Source organism: Chiloscyllium plagiosum, unplaced genomic scaffold (genome assembly GCF_037043375.1).
Source record: "Chiloscyllium plagiosum isolate Xiang-an unplaced genomic scaffold, Cpla_swu_hap1 HiC_scaffold_33, whole genome shotgun sequence".
Taxonomy (NCBI): domain Eukaryota; kingdom Metazoa; phylum Chordata; class Chondrichthyes; order Orectolobiformes; family Hemiscylliidae; genus Chiloscyllium; species Chiloscyllium plagiosum.
Genome location: NW_028270171.1, coordinates 24,891,285 through 24,916,284, shown reverse-complemented (window position 1 = coordinate 24,916,284; position 25,000 = coordinate 24,891,285). Strand labels below are relative to the sequence as shown.

The 25,000-nt window shown below is 46.1% G+C and overlaps 2 non-coding genes across 2 annotated transcripts; one reads left to right on the top strand and one right to left on the bottom strand.

The window, feature by feature from the left end:
- Nucleotides 1-8,693: 8,693 nt before the first annotated feature.
- On the top strand, nucleotides 8,694-8,766 carry trnar-ucu (transfer RNA arginine (anticodon UCU)). The gene has a single exon. It is a non-coding gene; the product is annotated as a tRNA-Arg (tRNA).
- A 4,017-nt stretch (nucleotides 8,767-12,783) lies between these two features.
- trnar-ccu (transfer RNA arginine (anticodon CCU)) lies at nucleotides 12,784-12,856 on the bottom strand. Its single transcript has one exon. It is a non-coding gene; the product is annotated as a tRNA-Arg (tRNA).
- Nucleotides 12,857-25,000: the final 12,144 nt, after the last annotated feature.

Sequence of the window (25,000 nt, the reverse complement as noted above, 5' to 3'; positions counted from 1 at the left end):
CTTGCAATCTTATTCTCCACAACCACCTGATGAAGGAGCAGTGCTCCGAAAGCTAGTGCTTCCACATGTTCGACTATAACCGGGTGTTGTGTGATTTTTAAATCTGGCATTCACCCATCTCCTGACGGTTGAGCATACATCTCAAGGCCAGGACAGCGGCCCTCCTCAGGGATACAAATCGACTCCTTCTTTGGTCGCTCCACGATGGATCTCTCTGATGACTGTTCCCGTTCGTTGGTTGGCTCATTGGGATCATTGCTGACATCTTGGAAGAATTCCTGGAGTCTCATTGGTCTGATGAATTCCTCACAACGTTACTCAAGTATTCTTGTTGGTGATGGGGACAAAGGGAGACTAAATTTGATTTGCGTTTCAACTTGATTTTATTAACAAAGTATTGAAACAGTTTGTAACATCATTTGGGAATGCATACAAAGGTTCTAAATCAGTTGTGTACAGTCTATGCAGAGAGAAAAGAACCAACAAAACACTGGAATATTGACATTTCTCAAAGTTCTGTGTCGTGAAAAAAAAAGGAATTTTCTACTTGGGCAGGTAACGATCTCTGTTCATTGTCAGGCAACAAGAGGGCCTGAGAATTGAAAGAACGATGTGATAATTTGTCAGAAAGACCTGAGACTGTGTTGTTTCCCTGTTACACCTTGGCAGCAGCTGCCTGAACCTTTAGTGCGTCCCTCAGTGTGTTGTCACAGATCTGGGAGTGTGCTTGGCTATCGCACTCATTTGAGGTCAACTGTTTCCAGTGGTCTGCCAATATAGTGCCCGCGTGGCATGATGGCTATGGCACTGACCTCTGAAATCTGGGATTTCAGGCATTTCATTTTTAAGCCTGGTCTTTGCAGTGGCTGATTTTCATCCCATGTCAACTTCATCTCAATCCAAATTGACTGGATTTTTTAATGACTCTGTTAAAAATCATTGTGCCTGTGTTGAGATTATGGCAAATCCTGTTCAGTAGAAACTTATACAAGATAATTCTGGGATTTGGGAGTTCTTGGGGTGAATTGTCTGAAAGAGACAGCACAGCCACAATGGGCTGAATGCCTGCTAAGATTTTGTTGATTTGTCCTCAATGCAGCTTTTTGCAACATCTTCACTTACTCCTTTCCCACGAACTGCAAATATCTTGAAAGTGCTGCACAAAATAACATTGAGCCCTTTGCTATTTTCCTGTCTGCTCCATTTTCCTCAGACTTGAGTTGTGCAAAGTTGGAGTTTGCTTGATTTCTCATCTGTCTGTTTGGGGAGAAATGGGAGGCGGGATCAATTTATCAAGCAGCCAACAATTTAGCATGAGATGGAAGGGGAAAGAACCAATCAGTGAGAGTGCAACACACAGAAACACACTATGAGTGGTTCAGGGTGCAGTATTTAAAGGCTGCCATTGCCAATCTGCCTGTGGGGCCCCAGTGGCCTAATGGGTAAGGTGCTATCCTCCTAAGCCAGGGATTGTGGGTTCAAGTCCCATCTGGGGTGCATCTGTGGCTTGTCCTTTAGTTCTAATCTATTTTGGAAAAATCCCCATCTCTGCATTCAGTTGATGGTCAGTGGGATCCAACATGATCTTGCACAAGATTTTCGAGGATCTGCAGGATTGAATCTTGAAGGTGGTGATCAAGTGGCTGCTGTTTCTGGATGGGGACGAGATTCCTGAGAGTGCGGTTGGAGAGGTTGCTTTTGGAAGCCAGCTCTCATCACACTCTCATCACCAAACCAACCCTTCAACACTGATCCCTCCACACCATCGGGTATTACTGACAGCGAATACCCTCGCCAACTTTTATAGGTGCGCCATCGACAGCATTCTGTCTGGATGTATCACTACCTGGTTTGGCAACTGTACCATTCAAGATCAGAGACGGTTACAGAGAGTGGTGAACTCAGCCCAGACAATCACAAAGGCCAACCTCCCATCTATAGAATCCATCTACCAGGCCCGCTGTCAAGGAAAGGCCTCCAGCATTCTCAAAGACCCATCCCACCCTGGCAATGTTTTTCTACAACCTCTACCATCGGGGAGAAGGTACAGAAGCCTGAACACACGCACCAACCAGTTTTGAAACAGTTTCTACCCTCCTGTTGTTAGAATACTGAACGGTCTCACAGACTCTTAATACTCGCCTGTCCCTGTGTTTTTGTTCCTGCTGCTGTTTCCCTATTATTTACTTCTCTGTGCTACTTAACTCTGTGAGCTGCCTGTATTGCTCACAAGACAAAACTTTTCACTGTGCCCATCATTACTTGCAAACCAAATATTTTCAATGAATCTTCCACCTTTAGGATTACTGTAATCTTGGTCCAACTCATCGAATTTAAATATAAATTATTGTGTGTGGAATAACTTTATTTCACCTGCATTTTTTCCTGTTAAGTACCAACAGGACAGTATAGAAGTCAAGCAAGCTCAATGTTTGTACAGCCAACATTGAAGGGATGGTACCAGAAAGACAAGAACAAATGGGTCAATGCTAATTCCTGCATCAGTGAGGAAACGAACAACAGATGAGGCGACTGTGGTGAAACAGACATTTGACTGTTTAACTTCAGATCAATGAAGCTTAGAATTTGACTGCACATACTGAAGCCCATCGTGTCTATGCTGTCTCTTTGGGAGAGCTGAGAAATTAATTCCACTCCCTTTCGCTCCAGTTTATCAAACGTTTGTTGCCACATGTATCAAACTGAATGGTCATGTTTTAATTCCATGATCTCAAAGCAGCCATGCAGAGTTTTAAAGACATTAGGTCAGAGATTAACTTAATTTGAATGGCGACAATGCAGTGAGAGGGTTTTAATTGGACAGAATGTTTAAATTGAAAGTATCCCCAGAAGGGATGGAAACCACAGGCAGTAGCTTAGAAGATCAGAGATGTAGCTGTTAGGTCACTGGGACAACACGTGCTCCTGGGGCCATGTCAGGAGAATTGATCCCCTCAACCTTGGTTGTGTTCATGTCAGAACAATGCTGCACTCTCCCAACATTTATGTTCACCAACATTTCACGAGTTTCACCCCACCATCAAACTCACCATGGACTACTGTTTAGTATCTGTCTCATTCTTGGACACATGCATCTCCATCAAGGATGGGCACCACAGCACCTCACTCAACCACAAACCCACCCTCAACATATTAAAACAGCCGTCCCCTCTGTACAAGCCGTACGCACACACAGGATGTGTTCAGGTGAGGAGGAATGTGAGGGGCACTTGGAAGTACTCAAGGATGCCCTGATAAGAATGTGATACGATGCTTAACTCATCAATCGCCAGTTCTGACATGCCCCAGCGAGAAACTGCAATGACCTCCTCAGGAGACAGACACGAGCTGCAACCAACAGGGTACCCTTCATTGTCCAGTACTTACCAGGAACTGAGAAACTACACCACATTCTCCACAGCTTGCAACACATTATCGATGAGGATGACCACCTCGCCAAGACCTTCCCTACATCTCCACTTCTCATCTTTAAACAGCCACCAAACCTTAAGCAGACCATTGTTCACAGCAAACTGCCCGGCCTTCAGGACAACACCAAACAACCCTGTCACAGCAGACACTGTAAACATGTCAGAGTGTCACCATGGATACCACCATTACACATGGGGACACCTTCCACCATGTACGCGGCAGATATTCATGTGACTCGGCCAACGTTGTCTATCTCATACGCTGCAGGGAAGGATGCCCAATGCATGGTACATTGGTGAGACCGAGCAGAGGCTACAGCAACAGATGAATGGGCACCACGTAACAATCACCAAACAGAGGTGTTCCCTCCCAGTCGGAGATCACTTCAACGATCAGGGACTTTCAACCTCGATCCTTCAGGTGACCTCCTCCAAGGCGGACTTTGGGACAGGCAACAACGAAAAGTGACACACACACACACACTCATCCTGTCACACAATATACATACACACTCCCACACTCACACCCACACGCACACCTTCTCACAGAAGTATACCCCATTACACTCAAACGCATACACATACACACACTCTCACAGAAACTGACACCATCGCACCCGCCAACGCACACCCAAATGCACACACACACGCACACACACACGCACAAACTCACACACACACACACTCACACACACACACTCATCCTGTCACACAATATACATACACACTCCCACACACGCACACACACACTCACACACACACACACACTCACACACACACACTCACACACACACTCACACACACACACTCACACACACACACGCACTCACACACGCACACGCACACGCACACACACGCACACACACACACACAAACACACACACACACTCATCCTGTCACAAAATATACATACACACTCCCACACTCACACGCACACCTTCTCACAGATGTATACCCCATTACACTCAAACACATACACATACACACACTCTCACAGAAACTGACACCATCGCACCCGCCAACGCACACACAAATGCACACACTCACTCGGTCTCCCCTGCTCGCACACACATATACGTTTCTGGGGTGAATTTGTACTTTCAGAATTATATTTTGTTTTGCTCAAAAACTGCATGAAACCATGTAAGAGTCTGTAAATGCCACTTTAGAAATAGAATCAGTCTGACCTAACACTGGGACACAGACAGATTTTAACCTCACATCTTCATGCATTATCTGAGCTGAGATGGCACAGTTCGTTAAAGCTCTCTTGAGAATGTAACTTTAACAAAGGTCTGGGATGTACACAACAAGGAACTGAGACTAACATGACCATTCTAAAAGATGAAAGCCTTCAGCTCAATTTGTTTAATATTACATGCCATGACACTGCAATCCTGTTGCTAAAAATTCCGTGTCTTACGATCCTGCTCCACAACCACCTGATGAAGAAGCAGCGCTTCGAAGGCTCGTGTTTCCCAATAAACCTGTTGGACTATAACCTGGTGTTGTGTGCTTTGTAACGGTGTCCGCCCCAGTCTAACACCGGCTCCTCCAAACCATAACCTTTATGTCAATGACTGGTGCGTTTTGGATGATAATGTAAAGCATAACAATAGAAACCATCCAAAGTTGGGGCTTGATGTTTTCAAGTCATTACACTATGACTTTTCCCCTGGCGGTTTATTCCAATGTGGGATTGTTTTTATTCATTTCCAGGGCGTGAACATTGCTGGCTAGATCAACATTTATTGCCTCTCCCTAGTTTCCCCTGAAAGGTGATGGGGAGCTATCTTTTTGAACCACTGCAATCCATGTGCTGCCTGTATCTCCTTTCGAACTGATTGAAGATTTAACAGGAGGGAGTCGGCCATTTTGGATTTGTTCAATACATTCGCATCACTTGTCTGACCCTTTGATATTTTACTTATACATTCAGTGCCTGATGCCTCCTCTCTCATTACACCTGATGAAGGAGCAATCATCCGAAAGCTCGTGTTTTCAAATAGACCCATTGGAATATAACCTGGTGTCGTGTGATTTTTGACCATTTGTTGGAGGTAAACCTACAATGAATCAATGGAGGGTGTTCCAGGATTGTGACCGAGCTACAGGGAAGGAATGCGATATGTTTCTGACTCGGCCAGCGTTGATTGCTCAGAGGGTGAGTAAACCACATTGCTGTGGGTCTGTAGTCTCACCAGGTTTTCTTCCTGAAAGGAGAATATGGAACCAGTTAGCTTCCTAACAAACCTCAATAGCAATATATGGTGACCATCAGACAAACCTCCTCCTGAGCTGAGATTTCACCACCTTGTATGGTGGGATTACAGTCCACCTCCCGCATACCATGAACTTGGTGTTCTGGATTCCTACTCCAGGTCTAGCACTGCACCACCATCTCCCCTTATTCACTGGAATTGAGATCAAACAGACACAGGCTGCTGATCAGAGTTCATGTTTAAAAACATAACAGCCCAAATGGGATATGAACTCACAACCCCTGGCTCTGAACATGGACACCCTCTTCATGATGCATCTGAGGTGAGATACCATGTTAGCCACCCACGGCAATTGATAGCTCTGTCTTTGGTTGTGTTCCGAAGCTCTTAAAAATTAGGCAATTCAGCTCCTCGAGCCTGCTTTCTCATTCCACACGATCATTCCACACTCGGCCTCAACTCCACTTTCCTGCCTGCTCTCCATAACACTTCAACCCAACTACAGCCTGCACGTAGTGATCCCTTTTCATGGCACAAGGCACTTCACAGGAACCACATTCAGGAAACCATTACACATGGACCAAAACCTTGGCCAAAGAGAGACATTTGCAGTAACACCTTGAGATCCTGAGACCCCAAGGTAGAGGGGTGGAGATCTTTACAGAGTGACTTCCAGAGGGTACCATCCAGGCACAGACAGTGATGTCCAACCAATGAATATCAGGAAGTTGCAGGAACCCAATTTGGCCGTTAATTTCCTGCATTATTATTTTTGCCCTTCTCAAAGAAAGAAACATTGGGTATTCTCCAGTCCTCTGGGAATTCTCCTGTGACTATAAAGGATATAAAATATTTTGTACAAATCCATAGCAATTTCCACACCTGACTCTCTCAGGATTCTATGATAGATTCCATCAGGTCTTGGGGGCTTGTCTACCTTAATGCTTTCCAAAACACCCAACACCTCCTTTTTAATATTGACATGCTCTACAATATCAATATACAAGACTCACCATCCACCATGTCATAGAGTCATAGAGATATACAGCATGGAAACAGACCCTTCGGTCCAACTAGTCCATGCCGACCACATATCCTAATCTAATCTCGTCCCATTTGCCAGCACTGGGCCCATATCCCTCTCGACCCTTCCTATCCATATCACTGAGCAGTCCAGGTTTCTTCCCGTCCGCCCTCCTGACCACGTACCCACTTTCTTGGTCTGCCTTTCTTCCTTTTAAAAGTGCCGCTGTTTTGAGTTTTTTTTCTCCAAAGTTGCATAATAAAACAGTAATTGCTGCTCCTGGAATTTGAGGAAGTCACCCCCAACACCTAAAATGCCTCATAAACCAGCTGGTGGCTGCCATGCTGTGGTACTGGCTGGTCACTTTGGTCCCTCCTCCTGGTTTTGTCGCTGACATCCAGAGAATGTTGGTTCACTTCTTCTGAGACAAAAAGATGCACTGGGTCGCTGCGCAGGTCCTGAGTCTCCATATTGAGGAGGGAGGTCACTTGCTGGTGTGCGTTCACACCCAGGTAGCGACGTTCCACCTTCAGACCGTGCAGCGATACCTTTACATTGAGCATCCCCCTCGGCGGGGCGCCATGGCGACGTATTTTTTCCACCAGGTGCATAACCTCAACTACGACACGCAGCTCCTGTTCAGCGACCGTGATGGTTTGGAGGTCACTCTCAGGACACTGTCTGTCTTTTACCAGGACCTGATCACTGTTAGGAACATGGTCGAATCGTGCCGCGCCTACCCTCCGGCAGGAGTAGCTGCTGTCGTCAGGGAGCCGTTGCTCAGGAATCCGCACCTCCGTACTCGTGGGTTCGAGTGGCTGTCAGAGGGGAGGGCCGTGGCTGCGAGGGTGACCAGGGTCGGGGACGTGCTGGGTGGTGGGGGCCTGGGCTGGACGCTGCCGCAGGACATAGCGAGCAGGGCAGCGGTAGACGTCCGGTACGTGGCCACCACCATCCGACGCCTGAAAACGGCGGTGCTCAGACCCGACGTAGTGCCCCAGTTGGAGGATGCTCAGGTGTGCGGTGGGATCCCGTCTGTGCTCACTCCTGCCCGGACGGAATTTCACATTGGCCCCAGGGTCCTGTACTTCCTGCGGGAGCCTGTGCCTCACAACCTGAGCTGTCTCTGGAGTTTTAGTTTTGTCCCTTTCAGGGGTGTATCACAGAGGGCCCTGTACAGACTGCTGCTGCACACCCTCATCCGCCTCCCGGACACACCCTGGCGTGCCCATTTACCACCGGGCGGTGGGGACCATCCCCAGTGAAGGGCTCTCTACATGGGAGTCCTCCCCCTTTCTTACGGGGATCTGGGGAGGAGGGTATTGCACGCGGCAGTCGGCAGATTGGGATGGTTCACAGAATCCCAGCCCAACTGCTTGTTCTGTGGTGCTGTGGAGTCCATGGAACAGGGTGCTTGCACTCCCTTTTTAGCTTTCTGGGAAACCTTCTCCTCCATTTCTGGTTGGACTTCAGCCCCACACTCCCCATCATTGGGCACCCAATGCCGAGGGGGGAGGGTTGGTCAGAGGATCTCCTCGTGGGTCTGCTCCTGGGCCTGGCCAAACTGGTTGTTAGGGCCGATTGCCTGACCCTCTTCCGCGGTTACGTTCGAGCCCGGGTGTCCCTGGAGAAGGAGCACGCAGTGTCTACCAACATCCTTGAGCTGTTCAGAGAGTGCCCTCCCCCTCACTGTTTGATCACGCAGCATTGCCTTTTGATGCTTGTCACTGGTCACTTGGGTGTTTCCTTTCTTCCTGGTGGTGGGAATTGAATAAAGATTTGTACATCTGTTGTCTTTCACTGTGTCTCACACCTGCACACACACAACATGGTGCTGGGGAAAATATAAGCACTACCGCAGTTAGGCAGCAGTGTGGGGGTAAAGGAAAAACCATATATAACCAGGAGATTCAGAATCCCTCAGCCCAGGGCACTGACTCTGTGCTGGCTGAGCCACAGTCAGTGTGTTCTTGCAAAACAAAAAGTAAAAGCTGCCATTTTAGCATTGCACATGTGGCCCCAGTGGCCTAATGGATAAGGCACTGGCCTTCTAAGCCAGAGATTGTGGGTTCAAGTCCCATCTGGGGTGTTTGACTTTTAACCCTTGTCTTCATGGCTAATCTTCGTCTGAGGTCAAGTCAATTTCTCATCTCCTCTGGAAAAGTCCCCAGGTCTGTGTTGGGTTGGTGGGACCTTGTGTCAGAAAAATACAGAATTTTGAGGATATGCAGGATATCGGGGTGAATCGTCAGAAAGAGACAGCACAGTCACAATGGCTGAAAACCTGCTGAGATTCTCCTGGGGATGGCATGGTGGCTCAGTGGGTAGCACTGTTGCCTCACAGCATCAGGGACCTGGCTTTGATTCCTCCCTTGGGTGTCTGTTTGTGTAGAGTTTGCACATTCTCTCCATGGGGTACTCCGGATGCTTTGGTTTCCTCCCACAGCCCAAAGATGTGCAGGTTCGGTGGATTGGCTTTGGGGAATGCAGGATGAGAGGATAGGGGTTGGGCCTGGGTGGGATGCTCTTCAGAGGGTCAGTGTGGACATGATGGGCTGAATGGCTTGCTCCCACCCCACTCTAGGGCTTCTCTGAACAAGTTTGGAGCAGATGGTCAGAGCTCCACTGCAAGGCCCAGTCAAGGCTTCGCGAAGGGACTGGCATCCAGGGGTGTGTTCCTACCCTACTTTTCCCTGATCATAATCAGGGGTCATAATTTTAAGCTGGTTGGAGGAAAGTATAGAGGGGATGTCTGAGCCAGGTTCTTTACACAGAGAGTTTTGAGAGCATGGAATGTGTTGCCAGCAGCAGTTGTGGAAGCAAGGTCATTGGGGACATTTAAGAAACTGCTGGACATGCATATGGTCACCGACATTTGAGGGTGCATACATGAGGATCAATGGTCGGCACAACATCGTGGGCTGAAGGGCCTGTTCGGTGCTGTACTGTTCTATGTTCTATGTCGTATGTTCGAAATCAACAGAATCTTAGCGGGCATTCAGCCCATTGTGGCTGTGCTGTCTCTTTCAGACAATTCTCCCCAAGATCTCCCAAATCCTGGAATTGCCTTGTGCAAGTTTCTATTACACATCATTCGCCATAATCTCAACACAGGCACAGTGATTTTGAACAGAGTAGTTTGAAAAATGCAGTCAATTTGGATCGTGATGAAGTTGGCATGGGACAAAAGTCAGCTACAAAGACTAAACTTAAAACGTAAGCAGCCCAGAGGGAAATTAAACCCACAATCCCACACTTAGGAGGACAGTGGTTTACCCAATATGCTACTAGGGCACACATCGCCATTTGCCAGTGTAAAGTCTTGGCATCAAGCGAGTGTTACAACCCAGCATGTTCCAACATCTCAGATGACATGTTGAGGGATACACTAAAGTTTCGGGCAGCTGCTGCCAAGGTGTAACAGGGAAACAACACAGTCTCAGGTCTTTCTGACAAATTATCACATCGTTCTTTCAATTCTCAGACCATCTTGGTGCCTGACAATGAACAGAGATCGGTTCCTGCCCAAGTAGAAAATGCCTTTTTGTTCACAACTGTACAGAAGCTTTGAGAAATGTCAACATTCCAATGTTTTGTTGGTTCTTATCTCTCTGCATAAACTGTACACAACTGATTTAGAATAAAGGAAAGCATACCAAACGCCTTCTTCACTATCCTATCGATCTGCGACTCTACTTTCAAGGAGCTATGAACCTGCACTCTAAGGTCTCTTTGTTCAGCAACACTCCCTGGGACCTTACCATTAAGTGTATAAGCCCAGCTAAGATTTGCTTTCCCAAAATGCAGCACCTCACATTAATCTAAATTAAACTCCACCCGTCACTCCTCAGCCCATTGGCCCTTCTAATCAAGGTCCCATTGTAATCTGAGGGAACCTTCTTTGCTATCCACTACACCTCCAATTTAGGTGTCATCTGCAAACTTACTAATGATACCTCATAATGATACTAACATATATATATATAAATGACGGAATGTAGTGGACCCAACACTGATTCTTGTGGCACTCCATTGGTCACAGGCCTCCAGTCTGAAAAACAACCCTCCACCACCATCCTCTGTCTCCTACCTTTGAGCCAGTTCTGTATCCAAATAGCTAGTTCTCCCTGTATTCCATGAGATCTAACCTTGCTGATCAGTCTCCCATGGGGAACCTTGTCGAACACCTTACTGAAGTCCATATAGATCACATCTACCGCTCTGCCCTCATCAATCCTCTTTGTGACTTTTTCAGAAAACTCAATCATGTTTTTGAGTCATGATTTCTCCAGCATTTTCTCTGACACTTCTCCAATATACAATCCTCAGTCTTGTTGGAACTGGTTCTTCTTGAATCTTTGTAACTCTTTGATCTGAGTTGCACTGTTCTCTGGAGCTGATAGCTGCTGTTTAATTTAGTTTGGCCAATTTTCTGTCAGGTCAAATTTCTCCAGCTGAGGAGCAATTGAGAATGTCTGATTTTGTTGCCATGGTCACGTGACCACACAGGATTGAGATCAGCTGCACAGTGAAGATTTCAACAAAATCAAAACCCCAAATAAGACTTGAGCCCACAATCTCCGGTTTAGGAAGTTAGTGCCTTGCCCATGAGGTCACTGGGGCTCCAACAGATAGACCTACCCATCTATGGACAAAGCAACTTCTGTTTTGGTTGTGTTGGTGTCAGTCTAAGCTATATTCAGTCAATGTTACCACTTGAACCCCAGATTACCTGCATGTTTGGTATTTATGATAAGGTCCAATATGTCAATGGAAATGATTGAAATCTGGGTGTTCAAGGTTGGAACTGATGGGGCTGTGGCTATGCATTTGGGTCCTTATCTTTCTTAGTCAAGGTATTGAATGCAATTGCAAGGAGGCGATGATGGAGACGTGAGGTAGTTAGGCCATCGTTGGAGTACTTGGAGTGCCACATCCACAGATTGGACAAACATTTGTGGGAAGGCAACTGCTGAGGCTGACTCACAGAGTTTACAGAGGGAGGTGGATGGGGTAAGGGAGTAGCCAAAAACTTAGCAAATGAAAGACAATGTGGGAATGTTTGAGGTTATACACTTTGGTAGGAAGAATAAAGCAGCTGGATATTATTTCAATGGAGAAAGACAGCAGAAAGTTACAGCACAGAGAGACATGAAATGTGTTTTTGCGGTCTCGCTGTTGATCCTTTGCTGTGACCAACCTTCATGGTAATATCGGTGAGATGTTCTTGGTTTCTCTTTAGTTCTTGAGTCTGGTTAAGCCGATTGTGATTTGCAGGCCGTGGTGAGACCGTGGTCAAGATCACCGTCAGTTTCTTGGATGAAGTTTTCACGACTGGTAATGTTGACAGTCACCACTGGAGAGTGTCTCTGCCATTATCTGCAGTTGGGCCTGCACATCAACGGTTTCATCAGCAAACCTCAAGAGACAACATCCAAAACCTTTGTGCTCTTGAAGGCAAATCCCTTCTCATTAAGACAAGAAACAAAATATCTTTAATGTGATGATGTTGATTTGAACATTGGGGAAGATCAGGGAAAAGGAGCATAGGGACACACACCTGGATGCCAGTCCCTTCACGAAGCCTTGACTGGGCCTTTGACCATCTGCTCCAAACTTGTTCAGAGAAGCCCTCGAGGGGGGTGGGAGGAGGCTATTCAGACCATCACATCCACACTGACCCTCTGAAGAGCATCCCAGCCAGGCCCAACCCCTATCCTCTCACCCTGCATTCCCCAAAGCCAATCCACCGAACCTGCACATCTTTGGGCTGTGGGAGGAAACCAAAGCACCTGGAGTACCCCATGGAGAGAATGTGCAAACTCGACACAAACAGACACCCAAGGGAGGAATCAAAGCCAGGTCCCTGATGCTGTGAGGCAACAGTGCTACCCACTGAGCCACCATGCCATCCCCAGGAGAATCTCAGCAGGTTGACAGCCATTGTGACTGTGCTGTCTCTTTCAGGGAATTCAGTCTTAATCCTGCAGATCCCCGAAAGACTTGTGTAAGGTCACATGGGACACCACATCCCATCAACTGAATGCAGACGTGGGGATGTTTGCAAAGTGGATTAAAGATTAACAAGACACAAGGAAGAGTCAGACACCCCAGATGGGACTTGAACCCACAATCCCTGGCTTAGGAGGCCAATGCCTTATCCATTAGGCCACTGGGACTGCACAGTTGAAGCAAAAATGGCAGCCTTTAAATACTGCACCCTGACCTCTCATTGTGTGTTTTTCTGAGTTTGAGACTCTCACTGCACTCTGGGGATCCAAGATGGCGGTGATCTCGGACGATCATGTTGCAGAGCTTCGCACCACAGCACAAGCGGGAAGAATTTCTATCACTCCCAATCTGGACCATCGCGATATCCTGGGACTCTGAAAAGGTTGTGGAGACCCAGGACATTGTGAAAAATCAACTTACCTGCGTTTTCATCGTCCAGAGATGATGAAGAAGGGACGAGCAGTGTCTGAGGCCAGGCTCCCGGCCCAGCCTGCAGGATCCTTGGGCTCGATTGCCTACCAGGCCCTGGGGAAGGGGCTCGCGAAATCTCGCGAGATGTTGGGTAAGCAGATAGAGGAGAAGCTGGCCCCGATCTCTATCATGCTGCAGACGCATGAACAGCAGCTGGGAAAGAGAACGGATGAGGTTGAACACAGAGTCACAGCGGTGGAAGCTGATACCAGTTCCTCTAAGGATAGGATCCAAGCATCGGAGGCTGAGGGGTGACCTTACAGAGGTTTATAAAATCATGAGGAGCACGAATAGGGTAAACAGCCAAGGTCTTTTCCCTGGGGTGGGGGAGTCCAGAACTAGAGGGCTGAGGTTTAGGGTGAGAGGGAAAAGATATAAAAGAGACCAAAGGGGCAACTTTTTCAGGCAGAGGGTGGTGTGTGTGTGTGGAATGAGCTGCCAGAGGAAGTGGTGGAGGCTGGTACAATTACATTGGTTAAAAGGCATCTGGATGGATGTATGAATAGGAAGATTTTGGAGGGAGATGGGCCGGGTGCGGGCAGGTGGGACTAGATTGGGTTGGGATATCTGTTCGGCATGGACGGGTTGGACCAAGAGTGTATTTCTGTGCTGTCCATCTCTATGACTCGATGACTGGAAGTGTCAGTCTGAGTAAATCCGTTGTCTCGCTCCTGGCAATGTGACCCCATTGGATGATGTGAACCCAGCTCATGACCCCTTTGGCCAAAGCTACAGAACTTTCTGGAATATCAGGGAAAAGACGGATATGAACACACACCTGGATGCCAGTCCCTTAGCAAAGCCTTGACTGCGATCTGCAGCAGAGCTCTGACCATCTGCCCCAAACGTGTTCATAAAAGCCTTAGAGTGAGGGGGACAAGCCATTCACCCCAGCAAGGCCACACTCAGCCTCTGAAGAGCATCCCAGCCAGGCCCAATCCCTATCCTCTCACCCTGCATTCCCCAAAGCCAATCCACCGAACCTGCACATCTTTGGGCTGTGGGAGGAAAACAATGCACTCCAAGTACCCATGGAGAGAATGTGCAAACTAGACACAAACAGACACCCAAGGGACGAATCAAACCCAAGACCCTGACACTGTGAGTCACCATGCCAGCCCCAGGCGCATCTCAGCAGTTCTTTCACCATTGTGACTCTGCTGTCTCTTTCAGGCAATTACGACCCAATCCTGCAGATCCCCAACAACTTTGTGCAAGATCATGTTGGACAGCACTTCCCATCAACTAAATACAGACATGGGGATTTTTATAATCTCGATTAGACGTAAAGTTCAAAGAGGGTAACCTATGAAAGCTATCCACTCAGGATGGGATTTGAACCCACAATCCTTAGCCTAAGAAACCCAATATCTTATCCATTAGGCCACAGGGGCTACATGTCTGCTGTTAAACTGGCAGCCTTTAAATACTGCACCCTGATGGCTCATATTGTGTTTTTCTCAGTTTTTCCTCTCACTAATTGTTTTTTACAACTTCCATCTCATGCTAAAAAATTGGCTGCTTGATAAATCAATCTCGCTTCCCATTTGTCCCCAAACGGACAGACAAGAAACCAACCAAACTCCAACTTTGCACAACTCAAGTCTGAGGAAAATGGAGCAGACAGGAAAATAGCAAAGGGCTCAATGTTATTTTGTGCAGCACTTTCAAGGTATTTGCAGTTAGTGGGGAAGAAGTAGGTGGAGATGTTGCAAAAAGTTGCATTGAGGACAAATGCTTTCTTTGGTTAGACTGCACTTGGAATACTGCGTCCAGTTCTGGTCGCCCTATTATAGGAAAGATGTGGATGCTTTGGAGAGGGTTCAGAGGAGGTTTACCAGGATGCTGCCTGGACTGGAGGGCTTATCTTATGAAGAGAGGTTGACTGAGCTCGGATTTTTCTCATTGGAGAAAAGGAGGAGGAGAGGGGACCTAATTGAGGTATACAAGATAATGAGAGGCATGGATAGAGTCGATAGCCAGAGACTATTTCCCAGGGCAGAAATGGCTAACACCAGGGGTCATAGTTTTAAGCTGGTTGGAGGAAAGTATAGAGGGGATGTCAGAGCCAGGTTCTTTACACAGAGAGTTTTGAGAGCATGGAATGCGTTGCCAGCAGCAGTTGTGGAAGCAAGGTCACTGGGGACATTTGAGAAACTGCTGGACATGCATATGGTCACAGACATTTGAGGGTGCATACATGAGGATCAATGGTCAGCACAACATCGTGGGCTGAAGGGCCTGTTCGGTGCTGTACTGTTCTATGTTCTATGTCGTATGTTCGAAATCAACAGATTCTTAGTGGGCATTCAGCCCATTGTGGCTGTGCTGTCTCTTTCAGACAATTCTCCCCAAGATCTCCCAAATCCTGGAATTGCCTTGTGCAAATTTCTATTACACATCATTCGCCATAATCTCAACACAGGCACAGTGATTTTGAACAGAGTAGTTTGAAAAATGCAGTCAATTTGGATCGTGATGAAGTTGGCATGGGACGAAAGTCGGCTACAAAGACTAAGCTTAAAACGTAAGCAGCCCAGAGGGAAATTAAACCCACAATCCCACACTTAGGAGGACAGTGGTTTTCCCAATATAGGCACACATAGCCATTTGCCAGTGTAAAGTCTTGGCATCAAGCAAGTGTTACAGCCCAGCATGTTCCAACATCTCAGATGACATGTTGAGGGATACACTAAAGTTTCGGGCAGCTGCTGCCAAGGTGTAACAGGGAAACAACACAGTCTCAGGTCTTTCTGACAAATTATCACATCGTTCTTTCAATTCTCAGACCCTCTTGGTGCCTGACAATGAACAGAGATCGGTTCCTGTCCAAGTAGAAAATGCCTTTTTGTTCACAACTGGACAGAAGCTTTGAGAAATGTCAATATTCCGATGTTTTGTTGGTTTTTATCTCTCTGCATAGACTGTACACAACTGATTTAGAATAAAGGAAAGCATACCAAACGCCTTCTTCACTATCCTATCGATCTGCGACTCTACTTTCCAGGAGCTATGAACCTACACTCCAAGGTCTCTTTGTTCAGCAACACTCCCTGGGACCTTACCATTAAGTGTATAAGCCCAGCTAAGATTTGCTTTCCCAAAATGCAGCACCTCACATTAATCTAAATTAAACTCCACCCGTCACTCCTCAGCCCATTGGCCCTTCTAATCAAGATCCCATTGTAATCTGAGGGAACCTTCTTTGCTGTCCACTGCACCTCCAATTTAGGTGTCATCTGCAAACTTACTAATTATACCTCATAATGATACTAATGTATATATATATAAATGACGGAAAGTAGTGGACCCAGCACTGATTCTTGTGGCACTCCATTGGTCACAGGGCTCCAGTCTGAAAAACAACCCTCCACCACCATCTTCTGTCTCCTACCTTTGAGCCAGTTCTGTATCCAAATATCTAGTTCTCCCTGTATTCCATGAGATCTAACCTTGCTGATCAGTCTCCCATGGGGAAACTTGTCGAACGCCTTACTGAAGTCCATATACATCACATCCACCGCTCTGCCCTCATCAATCCTCTTTGTGACTTTTTCAGAAAAATCAATCATGTTTTTGAGTCATGATTTCTCCAGCATTTTCTTTGTTTCAGATTTCCAGCATTCACAGCATTTAGCTTTTATTGGAGAGCTTGCCATTTCACTTGGCAATGAAAAACGTTTTGTGATTTACGCATGAAAGAACTGAAACCAACCTTGTCATTCTAAAAGATGAGAGACTTCACACACAATCCAGATTTTTTTCAATATATAATTTCAGTGACATCACACTGTAAACATTTGCTGTAAATTCTGTGTCTTACAACCTTATACTCCACAACCACCTGACGAAGCTGCAGTGCTCCGAAAGCTAGTACTTTGAGAGAAACCTGTTGGACTACAACCTGATGTTGTCTGATTTTTAACGATGACTATTAGAAACTTGCACAAGGTAATTCCAGGATTTGGGAGATCTTGGGGTGAATTGTCTGAAAGAGACAGCACAGCCACAATGGGCTGAATGCCTGCTATGATTCTGTTGAATTGTCCTCAATGCAGCTGTTTGCAACATCTCCACTTACTCCTTCCCCACTAACTGCAAATATCTTCAAGGTGCTGCACAAAATAACATTGAGCCCTTTGCTATTTTCTTCTCTGCTCCATATTCCTCAGGCTTGAGTTGTCCAACCTTGGAGTTTGGTTAATTTCTTGTCTGTCCGTTTGGGGAGAAATGGGAAGCGAGATTGATTTATCAAGCAGCCAACAATTTAGCATGAGATGGGAGGGGTAAAAAACAATCAGTGAGAGTATAACACTCAGAAACACACACGATGAGAGTGCAGTACATAAAGGCTGTGATTTTACACCACATGTGTGGCCTCAGTTGCTTAATGGATATGGCACTGGCTTTCTAAACCAGGGATTGTGGGTTTAAGTCCTATCTGGGGTGTCAGTCACTTGCCCGTTGTCAACTTTATTTCTAATCTACTTTGGGAAAATCTCCATGTCTGCATTCAGTTGATGGGAAGTGGTGCCCAACATGTTCTTGCACAAGATTTGCAGGAATTTGCAGGATTGAGGTGAGTTGTCTGAAAGAGAAAGCACAGTCACAATGGCTGAAAACCTGCTGAGAATTTCCTGGGGATGGCATGGTGGCTCAGTGGGTAGCACTGCTGCCTCACAGTGTCAGGGACCTGGCTTTGATTCCTCCCTTGGGAGTCTGTTTGTGTCGAGTTTGCACATTCTCTCCATGGGGTACTCCGGGTGCTTTGGTTTCCTCCCACAGCCCAAAGATGTGCAGGTTCGGTGGATTGGCTTTGGGGAATGCAGGGTGAGAGGATAGGGGTTGGGCCTGGGTGGGATGCTCTTCAGAGGGTCAGTGTGGATGTGATGGGCTGAATGGCCTGCACTTCTCACGCGAGGACTTTTATGAACAGTTTTGGAGCAGATGGTCAGATCTCCACTGCAGGACCCAGTTAAGGCTTTGCTAAGGGTTTGGCGTTCAGGTATGTTTTCCTCCTCTCCTGTCCCTGATCTTCCAGAATCTTCTGTGGCTTTGGCCAATACGGTCATGTGCTGGGTTCACATCAACCAATGGGGTCACACCAATACCCTTCACTGTTGTCATGCCAGGAGCTATAAGGTGGATTGACTCAGGCTGACACTTCTCCAATATACAACCCTCAGTCTGGTTGGAACTGGTTCTTCTTGAACCTTTGTAGCTCTTTGATCTTAGCTGCACTGTTCTCTGGAGCTGATAGCTGCTGTTTAATTTAGTTTGGCCAATTTTCTATCAGGTCAAATTTCTCCAGCTGAGGATCAATTGAGAATGCCTGATTTTGTTGCCATGGTCACGTGACCACACAGCATTGAGATCAGCTGCACAGTGAAGGTTTCAACAAAATCAAAATCCCAAATAAGATTTGAGCCCACAATCTCCACTTTAGTAAGTTAGTGCCTTACCCATGAGGTCACTGGGGCTCCAACAGATGGTCCTACCCATCTATGGACAAAGCAACTTATCTTTTGTTGTGTTGGTGTCAGTCTAAGCTATATTCAGTCAATGTTACCACTTGAACCACAGATTACCTGCATGTTTTGTATTTATGATAAGGTCCAATATGTCAATGGAAATGATTGAAATCTGGGTGTTCAAGGTTGGAACTGATGGGGCTGTGGCTATGCATTTGGGTCCTTACCTTTCTTAGTCAAGGTATTGAATACAATTGCAAGGAGGCTATGATGGAGACGTGAGGTAGTTAGGCCATCGTTGGAGTACTTGGAGTGCCACATCCACAGATTGGACAAACATTTGTGGGAAGGCAACTGCTGAAAATCACCAGCCTCTGAGTCAGAGTCGGGGTTCAACGACAGAGTTTATTGTACAAGGAAATCCCGGAGCTCCGGGGAGAGAGCGGCACCAACAGTACAGTGGTCAGCTGTGATTCTTCTCTCAACCCGGAGCACATGTCAAGATACTGTCATACATTTTGTGATATAATAGCTCAGTGATGAGGTTATTGTCTCTGTAACATGGCTTGTTTATTGTAAACATTGCAGAATCCTTGATCGTTTCGGTGCAGTTATTGTTAGTTCCAGCGTGGCCTTTGTTAATTTCAGTGCAGTTGTTGTCAGTTTCAGCGTCTGCGCGGAAGTCCGTTGCTGTAGTAATGGGCGTTAATCGCTCTTCCTGAGAAGGACGGTTACTGCAGCGCTGGCTATTATCACTCTGTATTGAGTCTGTATCTAACAGTTAGCATTTCTATCAAAGGTGTTGGCTGGACCGAGACCCTTCGGCGGGCAGTATATGTTATTCACGTGTATTGTCTCTCCCATCCGCCTTAAACTAATCTACTCGGTTGTGAGTGCATTGTGCTGGCATTCTGGTGGCCCCAGGAAGTGTCTGTATTTGCTCTGCTGTCTCTCTCCATATTGTGGTCCGGCGGCCATCTTGTGTACCAAGTGGCCAACTTATGGCTCAGCGGCCATCTTGTGTGTCCATGTGCCTAGTGTCACCCTGCCCCGTGCCATCTCCCACTTCACTTTGTGGTCAAGGAGGCGAGGGTATTAACTGGAACAATCCATGTTGGGCCATTGGAATCTCTTTCCTGTCCCAATATAGGGCTGGCTCTCTTCCACAAAGTGGGGTCTCGCAAGTTCGGGCAGATCTTCTCTCTCTCCAGATTTTGTTTATTTAAAAAATATACTTTATTCATAAAAAATCAAATAGAAATGCAGACAAAGGTTCTAAATCAGTTGTGTACAGTCTGTGCAGAGAGAAAAGGACCAACAAAACACTGGAATTTTGACATTTCTCAAAGTTCTGTGTCGTGAAATAAAAATGCATTTTGTACTTGGGCAGGAACCGATCTCTGTTCATTGTCAGGCACCAAGAGGGTCTGAGAATTGAAAGAACGATGTGATAATTTGTCAGAAAGACCTGAGACTGTGTTGTTTCCCTGTTACACCTTGGCAGCGGCTGCCCAAAACTTTAGTGCATCCCTCAGTGTGTTGTTACAGATCTTGGAATATGCTCGGCTGTAGCACTCGTTTAAGATCAACGATTCCCAGTAGAGTATTGTCACTGAGTTTTTGTGGCTTAATGGGTAAGACTGTAGCTTCTGAAGTGAATTGTCTGAAAGAGACAGCACAGCCCCAATGGGCTGAATGCCCGCTAAGATTCTGTTGATTTGTCCTCATTGCAGCTTTTTGCAACATCTCCACTTCCTCCTTCCCCACTAACTGCAAATATCTTGAAAGTGCTGCACACAATAACATTGAGCCCTTTTCCTTCTCCTGTCTGCTCCATTTGGCTCAAACTGTGGGTCTGCAAAGTTGAGTTGATCAATTTTATCAAGCAGCCAATGCTTTCGCGTGAGATGGAAGGGGGAACAACCAATCAGTGAGAGTATAAAACTCAGAGAAGAACACAATATGAGAGGTTCAGGGTGCAGTATTTATAGGCTGCCATTTCAGTTTTGCTTGTGTGTTGCCAGTGGTCTAATGGGTAAGGCGTTGGCCTTCTCAGCTAGGTATTGTGGGTTCAAGTCCCATCTGGGATGGCTAACTTTTAAGCCTTGTCTTCACGGCTGATCTTCTTTGTCTGATGTCAAGTCGATTTCTCATCTCCCCTGGAAACGTCCCCAGGTCTGTGTTGGGTTTGGTGAGATGTTGTGTCAGAAAAATACAGAACTTTGGGGGGTCTGCAGGATATGGGGCTAAATCACCCCTCTCTCTATGTCGGATTTGGAGGGATCAGTCAAAAGTGTCGTCTTTTTTTGAATAAAATCTCTAACTTGAAATAAACGAAAGAGGTCCCTGTTAGGTAGCTTGTGTTTCTGTGCTAACTGATCGAAGGACATCATTGTGTCTCCCTCAAACAAATCACCCGCGCAAGACACACCCCTAGCTGCCCAATGTTTGGATCCTGAATCTATCATCCCCGGTTGAAAACCCGGCATAACCACTATAGGTGTAAGAGAAGATGTCTTGCCAATATTGCCTTCCCTCTGCCGAATTGCCCTCCATGCTTTAACAGTATTGATAACTATTGGGTTATGGCAATATTCCCTAACTGTCCTCATTGTGTCCAAACACAGCAAGCGAGTAAGGGCTCACTTTAGCCTGGGAGGTTTCAATATCTAACCATATTGAAAGAGGGTCCCCACAAGCCCAATCACTCATGTAGGATAAAAGCGAGCTTAGTTGGTAGCTTTTAATGTCTGGGAGATCCACTCCCCCCCAGTGTGTGAGACAATTGCAGTTTAGCTAATTTAATGAGGGGCCACTGACGATGTCAAATAAAGGGGCTGAACCAGCCTTTCAGTCTCCTGAATGTTTGCTTATCGAAAATCAGGGGGAGCATCCATATAGGGGATAGTACAAGAGGGAGAATATTCATCTTAATAAGCGCGATCCAACCCAACCATGAGACCAGAAGCGCCTCCATCTTTGAAGGTCTTGTTTGATTTTGTCAAATAATTGAACAAAATTGGCTTTGAACAGCCGATTCAGAACTGGAGTAATGAACATGCTCAAATACACAAAACCCCCCTGTGACCATTTAAATGGGAATCGATATTCACCCTCAAGACGTAACACCTTCATAAGACCACCCATAGGCATAGCCTCTGATTTTGCAAGATTAATCTTGTCCCCCAAAAAGGTGCCAAACACACAGATGCATGCTAACAGGCGAGGTACTGAAACTGCTGCATTTGACGAAAGAATTAGGACATCGTCCACATACAATAAACTCTGATGTAAATTTGACCCCACGTCTGGAGCTGATATATTGGGATCCCTATGAATGGCCCCCACCAATGATTCAATCCCCACTGTAAAAAGCGGTGGCGAAAGGGAACAGACCTGCCGGCTGACCCAAAAAATGTTAAAATTGCTTGATCACACCCCGTTGGTGATGATTGCAGTGAGAGGGTCATTGTGGAGAACCTTTACCCATCTTATAAAAACTTCGCCCAAGTCAAACCGCTCCAGAGTATAGAAAAGGTACGGCCATTCAACTCGGTCAAGCGCCTTCTCTGTATCTAGAGAAATCACCAATCCCTATATTGCCTGTTGTTGACACGCTTGAATTACATTAAGCAGCCTCCTAACATTATTGGAGGATCTGCGGCCCTTTATGAAGCCTGTCTGGTCCTCTTTAACAATAGAAGGTAACACAGTCTCCAGCCTTAACACAAGGGTCTTGGAGAGGATTTTAAAGTTCACATTTAAGAGTGAAATGGGCCTGTACAAAGCACAGTCCCCCGGGACTTTCCCTTTTTTAAGAATAAGCGAAATATTTGCCTCTCTCAGAGATGGCGGGAGACAATCATGGCTGTATGAGTCATTAAACATGTTGAACATCGGGCCTGACAATATGTTTATAAATTCCTGCTAGAATTCGCTGGGAAGTCCATCAGGACCGGGCGCCTTTCCACTCTGAAGTTGCTTCACAGCCTCTCCTGCACCTCTTGCTCTGATAAGTGGGCATTGAGAAAAGACTCTTGTTCGGGGGTCACACCCAGGAGCTCCAGTTCCTTGAATAAAGCCTCCATTTTGGCCCGCCCCTCCTCACAAACCTCAGATTGGGATAATTTAGAGTAAAATCTCTGGAATGACACATTAATCTTTTTGGAGTCACATGTTCGGTTCCCAGACCCTTCCCTAATCACCGTAATGGCTTGAGGGGCGCTCCTTTTCCTGATGAGATATGCTAAGTATTTACCAGGCCTCTCACCATGATCATATAACCTTTGCTTTGCAAAACTAAGCTCGTTCTTTGCTGTCTGCGTGAGCACGGAATTCAATGCAGACCGCAGCGCCGTAATCCTCTGTAACTTGACCAACGAGGGCCTGTCAAAGTAGGCCTTCTCAGCTGCCTTCAACTGTGCTTCGAGGAGACATTGCTGTTCACCTTTCTTCCGCCTCCTACTGGCAGAGTAGGAAATAACTGACCCACTGACATAGGCTTTGGCAATTTCCCAAAGGAAGGATGGGCTACTAATTGAGTGTGAGTTAATGTCTAGGAACGCCCAAACTTCCCGAGACAAATGCTCCACAAATGTATTATCCTTGAGGATAAAGGGATCCATTCGCCAGTGTCTTGGACCCACCGTAACGTCCTTAATCTTAACCAACAGGTACACTGGAGTGTGGTCAGAGATGGTAATATTACCGATCGTACAAGATGCCACCAAGTCCAGGGTTGCCACGGGGATTGGAAAAAAATCAATCCTGGTGTGATATCTGTGCGGATTGGAAAAAAAATCGTAAAAGTCCTGCCTGTAGGGTGGGGACACCTCCAGATGTCCACCAACCCTCACTCCACACACACATCCACTAATTGTTTAGTTTGTACAGAGGGTATCGGGGGGCCTTTGGGCAATCCCTGTACTGTGGGATCCATGAGACAGTTAAAATCTCCCCCTTTCATGATATGCCAGGACTCCAGACTGATGAATTTAGAAAACACATCTAGCAAAAATTTGAGGGGATGAGCTGGAGGGCAATAAACATTTAAACACCATATTCTTCCCCATTTATCAAGGCTATAAGAATTACAAACCTCCTCTGCGTGTGTCTTTAACACACTCTAGTAACTTAACTGGGAGATTCCTCCTCACCAATACAGCCACTCTCCTACTTCTGGTGTTAAATGATGTGAAGTAAACCCGATCAAGGCCATTCTGCTGTAGTTTCAAATGCTTCCTGTCATCCAAGTGCGTCTCCTGTAACAAAGGAATATCCACTTTCTCCTTTCTAAGACTCAAAAGTACCTTCTTCCTCTTAATTGGTGAGTGACTTCCCTTGATATTCCAGGTTCACCATTTAATCAAGTCATTAGCCATAACCTTCTGCAGTAACATTTAAATTCCAGAGAGGAGGAACACGAACCACAAATCACTGAGTCTTAGTGTCAAATGATCCATCAAATATAAAAACTACATAAACTGAAACCACTACATTTAACAAACCTACAAAACTATCAAAGATTAAAAGCAATACAAACCACCATATAAAGCGCCAATGGCGCTGAATAGGGGAACTCACCTCCTGCCCAAAGGGGGCAACTACCCATCCCAAACTGCCCATAAGTGGGCATCTAGCCATCCCAACCATTTTCTCTCCTTCTAGCTAGAGCTGTACCACAAACATAAGCAGAATAGAAAGAAAATATATCATAGAATAGCAATATGAATAAAGGAAAAAACCATTTAAGATCGATGGGGTAAATACCCCACCCATCCTCTGGGATCACATCACTTAGAAATTGAAAGTACACACCTCAACTGCCACCAAACATAGTTTAAACCGAATTATTACCAATCGGGAAAACAAGGAAAGAAAGCTCCAACTGGGCTTCCTCCGTTTTTTTTAAAAAACAACAAAGACATAACCAAACAACACTATTTGTAGATACTAAATTGTTCCGATTCGGTTAATTTGTCCACAAAGTCTCTTGCCTTCTCCGATGTATCAAATAGATGTATGGATCCATGTAAGGTTATCGGAGCACCGCCGGATACCTCAGAGAGTACTGGATCCCAAACTCCCTCAGTCTTCTCTTGGCAGAAACATTATCCGTCAGGGGGCGGGAATTAAACAGCCAGGGCTGACAAAGGAAGTCAGGAAATGTATCGTAGGGAAGGAGAGAGCCAACAAAGTGACCAAGAGCACTCGGAAATCAGAAGATTGGGAAGGCGACAAAAACAGAGGTTAACCAAAGACATAGAAGTAAGGGAGGAGAGGATCAAATGTGAAGGTAAGCTAGCCAGTAATATTAGAAATGATTGTGAAAGTTGCTTCCAATACATAAGAAACAAACGAGAGGCAAAA